Source organism: Hevea brasiliensis, unplaced genomic scaffold (assembly GCF_030052815.1).
Source record: "Hevea brasiliensis isolate MT/VB/25A 57/8 unplaced genomic scaffold, ASM3005281v1 Scaf689, whole genome shotgun sequence".
NCBI classification, from domain to species: Eukaryota; Viridiplantae; Streptophyta; class Magnoliopsida; order Malpighiales; family Euphorbiaceae; genus Hevea; species Hevea brasiliensis.
Window position 1 is genome coordinate 200 of NW_026615238.1, and position 8907 is coordinate 9106.

The window sequence follows — 8907 nt, forward strand, 5'->3', positions numbered from 1 at the left end:
ATATTGAAGCATCTTACCTTCCAGTTACATTCAATATTGTATACACATCTACAAACATAACTCAAAGAAAAATCAACTCCATTAGTTTTCAGTGTATCAGAACAGCTACCAAGCCATTCATTTTCCACCATATTGCCATCAACTTCCTGATAAGGTGAATTTTCTTTGCCCATATTGAGAAGAACAAATGGCCCCCAAGTAGCTACATTTAGTGGAACAAGCCCAAACTCCTATGGTCCAAGCAACAGAAATTAACTAAATTATCCATTGATCATTAATTTGCCATATATTAATGGAAAATGATTACTACTCTAACATTTCAGCAAACATTTACATTGAAATTTTGCATTCCTGTTATTCTTGTTGTTTAAGAAGTGCTCCATCTAAACCATAAGTCCAAGCCTGCATAAAAAGATTGGATACACATTAAATCATGAACTAGCTTATTATAAGAATAGATGCTAAAATTCAGTATATTCATATGGCAAAGCAAACTCAATTCCTTCAGTTATGAATTCTATATATTTAAGTTATGGTTTAAGGGAGGAAATGAAATGAAAAGAATAGGAGATATCACCCATGGTAACTTCTTAAATCCTAGAGAGATGTAAGGTTGTAAAAATGGGGGGATTGAGTACTTGAAGATCTTGCCTAAGTTTGTGAGTGCATGATTGTACTTGACACTGAACATGAAACTTGTGATTAAGGCATCAGGACACTCACATTTTAAGGTTATCATGAAGCAATTGGTGGAAATGATGCATAGCTTTCTCAACTGTGGGAGCACATCTACCGCTACAATATTCTGGAGATTCAAGACCACTCTGAACGCCTTCATAAAGCATAATATCCTCAATCTGCAAATCATGTATAAGCCCCAAAGATCTGCAACATAGCTAGTAATTTTACAAGAAAGAACTGTAATCAATATGTACCTGTACTCTTTCACTATCTACTACTCCTTTCAATGAAAGCTTTGTCATCCTGAGGAGACATATTAATATAGATATCATTAGACTGGGTTCCTGTTAATTACATTCAGTAATTAATAGCACGCATGTCAACAATTTGAGTATGTGTTATTGGTTAAAACCAAGGCAACTACTCAGTTTAGCATCTATGAGACAGAGAGAGAGAGGGGCAGTCACAATATTTGAAGATATTAAATATTACAAAGAGAAGAATTAGTAAACTTGAGATGGTACCTTGTGATAAGCCTCAATAAAGTAGTCAAATATCACTTGGCATTTTCTGGCTCCGAGAAGCAGCACAAGGTTGGTGTCCATCCAAGGCCCATATCTGTAAGACCCAAAAATGGTTCAAAGTACAAAAGAATGGGAACAACAAATAAATCAGTCATTATTATTACATCTTCCACCCAATTACGTACCTGTTAATCATGAAATTAGGATAAATGAAATCACATAAAGCTTTTGATCCAAGCCGAACAAAATCATCTTCACTTCTAGCTGAGCCACCTTCACATCTTTGGATACTGAACTTTTCGTATATCTATCTCAAAAAAAGCAGTAATTTAGGTGGAGGACAACTGCACTTACTATGAAATGTCAAAAAAAAAAATGATGCTTTTATGTAATAAATTGGGTTAATTTCATCAAAGGACATTTTTGTCGCTCAATTTCAATTTGTATAAGTAAAAAAGCTCAAAGTTTGATTTTGATTCAAGAAGATTGCTTCTACAAAATTTTTGTAGACATTTAGCCAAATTCTTTATGTGACGATAAAATATAATAGCTCTAAGCCTACAAAAATGTATTTGAAAAATTTTACTTGGTTATCATGTAAAAAAATATTATTTATATTTTATCAAAATCTAGCATTGATGATTTATCGAAATAAATTAAATTTGGGAATTTTACTGATAATTGAAATTTAGTGAAAATGCTGAAATTGGAGACCATGAGCAAAAATCATGGCAGTCTTATAGATCTATCATAATCAAGTGCTACAATTGATAAAGCTAAAACAAAATGTTCAAGAATGACAAGGAAGCGCGAGAGGCATACTATGGTGGAGTAAGAATCAAGCTTCAAACCAGATGCCAAATCTTTATGTGCATATGGAACATGGCAGCCACCATCTAATTAGTTGTCGCAAAACATCTGAAAAGGAAGAAGGGGAATTAGCAGTCCATGAAATCAAGTCACACAATGCAATTAATGGATATTGGTTTCAGTGTCTTAAGCCTACTGTAGAGTGAGCTCATTGCCAAGGATGATGAATATATGAATTAATTCATCGCGAGAAAACATACAGAGAACTGAAAGGGACCTCATTCACCATGAATAAATGGGCTCCTGTCTAAAATTATTGCTATTAAAATCAAATGCCAAAATTCAGCAGTACACTCATATTGAAGCATCTTACCTTCCAGTTACATTCAATATTGTATACACATCTACAAACATAACTCAAAGAAAAATCAACTCCATTAGTTTTCAGTATCGTAACGACTACCAAGCCATTCATTTTCCACCATATTGCCATCAACTTCCTGATAAGGTGAATTTTCTTTGCCCATATTGAGAAGAACAAATGGCCCCCAAGTAGCTACATTTAGTGGAACAAGCCCAAACTCCTATGGTCCAAGCAACAGAAATTAACTAAATTATCCATTGATCATTAATTTGCCATATATTAATGGAAAATGATTACTACTCTAACATTTCAGCAAACATTTACATTGAAATTTTGCATTCCTGTTATTCTTGTTGTTTAAGAAGTGCTCCATCTAAACCATAAGTCCAAGCCTGCATAAAAAGATTGGATACACATTAAATCATGAACTAGCTTATTATAAGAATAGATGCTAAAATTCAGTATATTCATATGGCAAAGCAAACTCAATTCCTTCAGTTATGAATTCTATATATTTAAGTTATGGTTTAAGGGAGGAAATGAAATGAAAAGAATAGGAGATATCACCCATGGTAACTTCTTAAATCCTAGAGAGATGTAAGGTTGTAAACAGTCATATATTATGTGCTAGTGAATAATGTAAAGCTTGGCTGGAGGAAAAGAAAATGTATGATAGAAAATAGACCAAGAAAAAAACAAATACCACAGTGGCACAGCCTAACATTGCTCCCACTAGTCTGATGATGTAGCACTTGAGGTTAGAATTCATCAATCCAATTCAACTAAATAAGCAACATTAGAAAATTTAGCAACCAAACTGTGTTTCAAAATCTAGGTACCACTGCTATGCTAACAAACCATGGTCAACTATAAAAGTTCCAACCTTGTCCACCTTCGAAGTGGACTGATTTAAGCATTGTCTATTGTCTTCTTCTTGGCTCAGAGAAGGAATGCCTAACCCGCCACTAATCACTTAATGAATCACTGGAGCAATTATTTTGGTTTATATCCATCACACAAAAGCTGTTCCTAATCTAAGACGAACCATGATGTTTTGGCAACAATCAAGGATGAATATATATACATACACAATATACATACATACATATACATATATGACATGTCCCAAACATTTTCCACCTGATGCATCTCTCCATAATATGAGGCCTTGTAACCCATGTATCCAGATCATTAAACTTTGATCATCATTTACCTATGATATGAATTTGCCATATCCTCTTTATTAACAATGTGGTGAATCACAAAGCACTATTGCAAGAGATATATATAGCTGAACCTATACTATTCTTTGTTTATGATCAAGATAAAAAAAATGCAAGAAAAAGGGCTGAGGGAATTCCAAAATGTTTGCGTGAAGCAGCACAAATAAAATCCCATGGTAAGGGCATACAAAGCAAGACTTTTTCCCACTTCCCGATGCAAGAAGAGAGCCATGATGGCTGCACGCATTGTGAAACGCATGAACCTTGCCATCATCATCTCAACACACAAGAAATTCTATTTTTCCGAATCTGCCAGAGTTAATCCTCCATTAGGTTCTCAGAAAACGGGGAAAAAGATTGGTTGAAATGCAGACAAATGGAAGTCATATTCAAGCATTTCCCTTTCTTCTTCTAAGAACCTAATGGAGCCCAAATGATTAGCAACATTTAAATGACAGCATACTAAAAGAAAGCAAGAACAACAAAAAATAAAAAGAACCAAATTTTTTACCAATATAAATGTACCTTGCTGTGAAAAAGCCACGAGGATCCTTTATCTGTTCAGTGTATCCTGAAATTCAACATACAACCCAAAATTGGTAAATAAGATTCTACTTCTCCTGTGTTACGATATGTTTGATGTATGCTAATCGCTAGGAGTTGAAGCCTCCACTTTATGCATAATGAAAATACAAGGCAAACCCAATTATGCTCTGAATTCAATATTTCAATTTAGTCTTTAATTGCCGTATTTGATAAAATCATACAAAATTATCAAATTTTTTGTGTTATTTACTATTTTAAGCAACTTGAGACTTTAAAAAAAAAAAAAAAAAAAAAAGAACTAACCAACAGCTTGCCATCCTCCATAGAAGATACGATGGAGCTCATAATCGTAAAATGAAGGGTCGGTGTACCAGGATCTGGGTGGAGTCAGGGTTTTCTCTATCGGAATACGAGGTTCAAATTCATTGACGAGTTTCTGACAATGAATATGGAGAGAGCTTGGATTGTGAAGAACACAGCATGAGACCTTGAAGGGCCGATTTTGAGCAAGAAATGAAGTATGATTTTTAGGTTGAAGCGGCATTGATGAGCTTCAAAGGGATCACTGCGGTGGCAATGGCCATTGTCTTCGCTACGACGGTTGCTTCAAAGTAAACGACATCGACATTCCAGTGTACTCGTGTCTCAATATAAAGTGGGCTTCGATTCATTGACAACGATGATTTTTAGATATGGGAAGGAAAAGAAAAATAAAGGGAAAATAAATTTATTTTATTTGCATTTAAATATAAAAGGATAAAATAAGAAAATTTTTTTTCTTATATAATTGTCTTTCTCCTTTCATGACTTGTCCAAATGATTTATTAAAGTCCGAGTCTTATAGAGAGAAAAGCTAAAAAAGAACAATAATTAAAATTATAAAAAAAATAAAATTTTTATGAAAAAAAATCAATTATATCTATTATTATTAGAAAATTTATATATTAATATTTGAAATAAAATAAAATTTTTATTTAAATATTTGTAAATTTTAATTACTAAATTTTATTTAATATCAAAAAATTATTAAAAAATAATTTTTTTAATTTAAGTTTCTTTTAGATTAGAAAAAGGGTGAGTTGTTTTTTAATAATTATATTAATATATATAATTAATTATTCACTAGAAAATTATTTAAAAAATCTAAACATTTATTTTTAAAAATGTTTCTTATATTTAAAATTTAAGGGTTTTAATAATAATAATAATAATAATAATTTATAAATAATCGTATAAAAATAACTAAAAGAATAATTTTAATGACATTTTATGTAAAAAATAAAATTAATTTGTGCATAGCAAGGATTCACTTCTCTTATTATACAAGCTACAATGCCGTGTGGGTAATTTTTTTTTATTAAAATTTTTACAATATTACAAATAAATGAAATTTTTTTACATTTATATATATTAAATGAATTTTTTTTATACACTTAAACTATATCTATATAAATTGTCTGGAAAAAAAAATATAATGCTATGATTTTATAAATTAATATGCTAAAATAATTTTGAGAGGGTTCAACCAATTGAAATAAAAAAGAAAGAGAAAAAAAAATAGCAAATAAAATTTCTGCAATATTGTTTCTGAAATTGTAACTCATAATTGAGTTTTTGATATATATAAAAAAGATTGATTGCATATGTGTGTAAAAAAAAATAATAATAATAATAAAATTATATACCCCCCATCTCCTTCTCGCCTTTTTCAATTTTTTTTTATCTCATCTTTATGAATTAATATTTTATATTTTTCTCAAAAAAGTAGTTTTCCTTATACTCCATTTTTTTTTATTCTTCAACACTGAAAGAATACTATCATTTTTTTAATTATTTTAATTATTGGCTCAAATAATTTTATCATTTTATTGTGATGTAAATAATGTGAAATATTTAAATTTTTTTAACTTTATTATGCATTCAATAAATTTTTATAATATTGACACCCTTAATTTTTGTTTTAGTTTAACTATACTCTATGATTATACTTTTTAGCATTGATTCATTTAAAATATATAAATAATGAGTGTAATTATTTTTTTTTTCTAAATTAATATTGTATTTGACTTAACCAATGGTTAAGTTAAAAAATTTATTTACTAGAGTCATTTATATAATTAGTCAATTTTAAGTATATGTATATAATTATATAAACCAATATATATATATATATATATATATATATAAAATAATAATTAAAATTTGAAAGAATTGTAAATAAAAATAATTAATTTTAAAAAATAAGTCAATTTTAGTATTATTTTTTGTACAGTAGATTGAGGAAATAAGAGTCTTAAATTTATTCTATTAGATAAGTGATATTTTTTCAGTTATTAAATTAATTCATGCTACACTCAAGTCAATAATTTTTACTATAACGGTTACAAAGGTAGAATTATCATATATTAAGAAATTTTATCCTATAATTTGATAAAAGTTAAAAATGTAAAAAAAAAAAATTTTGATAAGAATAATAAAATAATATATTGATATGAAAAATTTTAAACAGTAATATATATTAATATTAATTATTATAAAATTTTAGTGGTAATTAAATTTAATATTTAATGTATATATATATATATATATATATATATATATATATATATATTATAAATTATTTGTTGTAGCATGTGTTTAAAAAAAGAAAAAAAGGATTAATGTAGTATTTATTATTTTAAAATAATAGATATTATATAATTTTGTCATTAAAATAATTTGATTTAATTTAAAGAGATTTACATATCCCACATCGTTTAAACGTAAGAAATGAAAAGGATTAATATAATTTGCTTTAAGACGATACCGCGCGTACCCTCCAAGTAAAAGTTTGCAAGAGCAAAAAATGGAAGTAAAGGAGGGTAGTGATGTACTTTTCTTATGGAAAATGACTAACTTGAGAATGGAGATGGAAAAATCAGAGGAAAATTGAAGAATCCAATTTTTAAAATTGGATCTACACAAGAGGTCAGTAAAGTGGACTTTTTTATTGAGGTGATGGTGATGTTATATGTATGGATGATGTTTTATGGTGATGTTATATGTATGATGTTTTATGGTGATATATCCAAAGCTTCAGTGAAGGAAGATCATCTCTCTCTGCAGCACAGCAATACACCGACCGCTGCACAACAACTTGTATAGTCAGTTCAGGAGCTTCAGCACCTGCTTGCCAAGCCAAATGTATGTAATAGTCTCTTTCCTCTTTCTTTATTTAATTTCTCTTGCAATTTCATTTCCTGTTTTAACAAATTAGGCATTTTGCCTCTCCCCTAATGCGTGTAACTTAACTATTAGGCATTTTGCAATTTCATCTTTGTCTTTTCGGTTTAATTTGTCTTTCAATGACTTACTCATTTCTCAGGTTGCGATCATTTCTTGTAAGCATGAAGTTTTTCATTGATTAAAACAAAGATATGTATGAATTTTTAGTTGAAGTTGTTGATTAAATTAGTCCTAACATTTGCTTAAAATGATAAATAAATATGTATATGCTAAAACTCTCAAATTAATACTATAACACACTTTTTTAAAATTGAAAAATTTTGATTTGATATAACCCTACTAGATACAACCACTTGTATTTCATTTTGATTTGTGTAGAATTTAAAAAATTGATAAAATAAAGAGTTCAATTCAGCATTGATTTAAAATTTGTATGATCTTATCTCTAAACTCATCTCTCATCTCTTTAAGTTAAATCAATCAACATAAATTTTAATAAATAAATGAATATGAATTATTTGAAAAAAAAATAACATTTTAATCCTAATGACTAGTAAATCATATATTTTAAACCGTAACTCTACATCTAACATCTGGGCTTATTAAAAAATATTTGAAAAATTATTATTTAATTCTTTAATTTTGATAAAAATAATTTTATTGATAAATAATTTCCAATTAAGTTGACTATAAAAGTGAAAGAGAGAGAAAATAAAAAGTGGAAATTTTATTTTTGAGAGGGAGGGCAAAAGGTAATTTTGTTTTCTTTCTATAAATATTTAATTTTTTGGGCTCCAATCATTTTCTCGACACTAGTATTTTTCTTCCCATCTATTTTGATGCATGAGTTTTTCATGGATTAAGACAATGATATAAATGAGTTTTTTTAAGTTATTTATTAAATTCAATCCTAACATTTGCTTCAAATGACAATTATTTGACTAATTATTATTTTAATTTCAAATTAAAATGTTATTTTTATAAAAAATTACATTGAATTTTTAAATTAAAATTCGAGTTAATCAGATTAATCTATATAAATTATCTTCATGTTAGAATCTTAGAAGTATAATATATAAATATAATTATATCAACACAAAAATTGAGATGAAAATAAGGCTGGAGGCTTAATTCCTTTGAGCCACACTTCTCAAATTCGACTTCCAGTTTCAACAATTGTGTTCTCTTTTTATTTAACTTAACTAATCCTAGCTGTCCATTCCATTTCTGATAATCTTAGCCCCTGTAAGTCTTAGTATACCTAACCCTAGCCTCATCCTCACACGAGTGCTCATCTCCTCTAACTTTCTGCCGATTATGGATGTCTTCCCTGCATTCTCATTTCCATATATTTTTTTTCTCCAGCAAGCCCTTGTGGTATCTTTTGATTTCTTCCCCATCTCTAGATTTCTTTGATTTAAAGCCTCTCTATTTTATATTACTTTTATTTTTTTTTAATTTATGTAGCCCTTAGTATCTTTTCCATCAATCACCACTCTCCTCTCATCAGCTTATCCTTTCTCTTCTCAATGGC

The 8907-nt window shown here is 28.7% G+C and overlaps 1 pseudogene; it reads right to left on the reverse strand.

Moving 5' to 3' along the window:
* Window positions 1-630: 630 nt before the first annotated feature.
* On the reverse strand, window positions 631-4732 carry LOC110665931 (choline monooxygenase, chloroplastic-like; annotated as a pseudogene).
* Between the last annotated feature and the right edge of the window lie 4175 nt (window positions 4733-8907).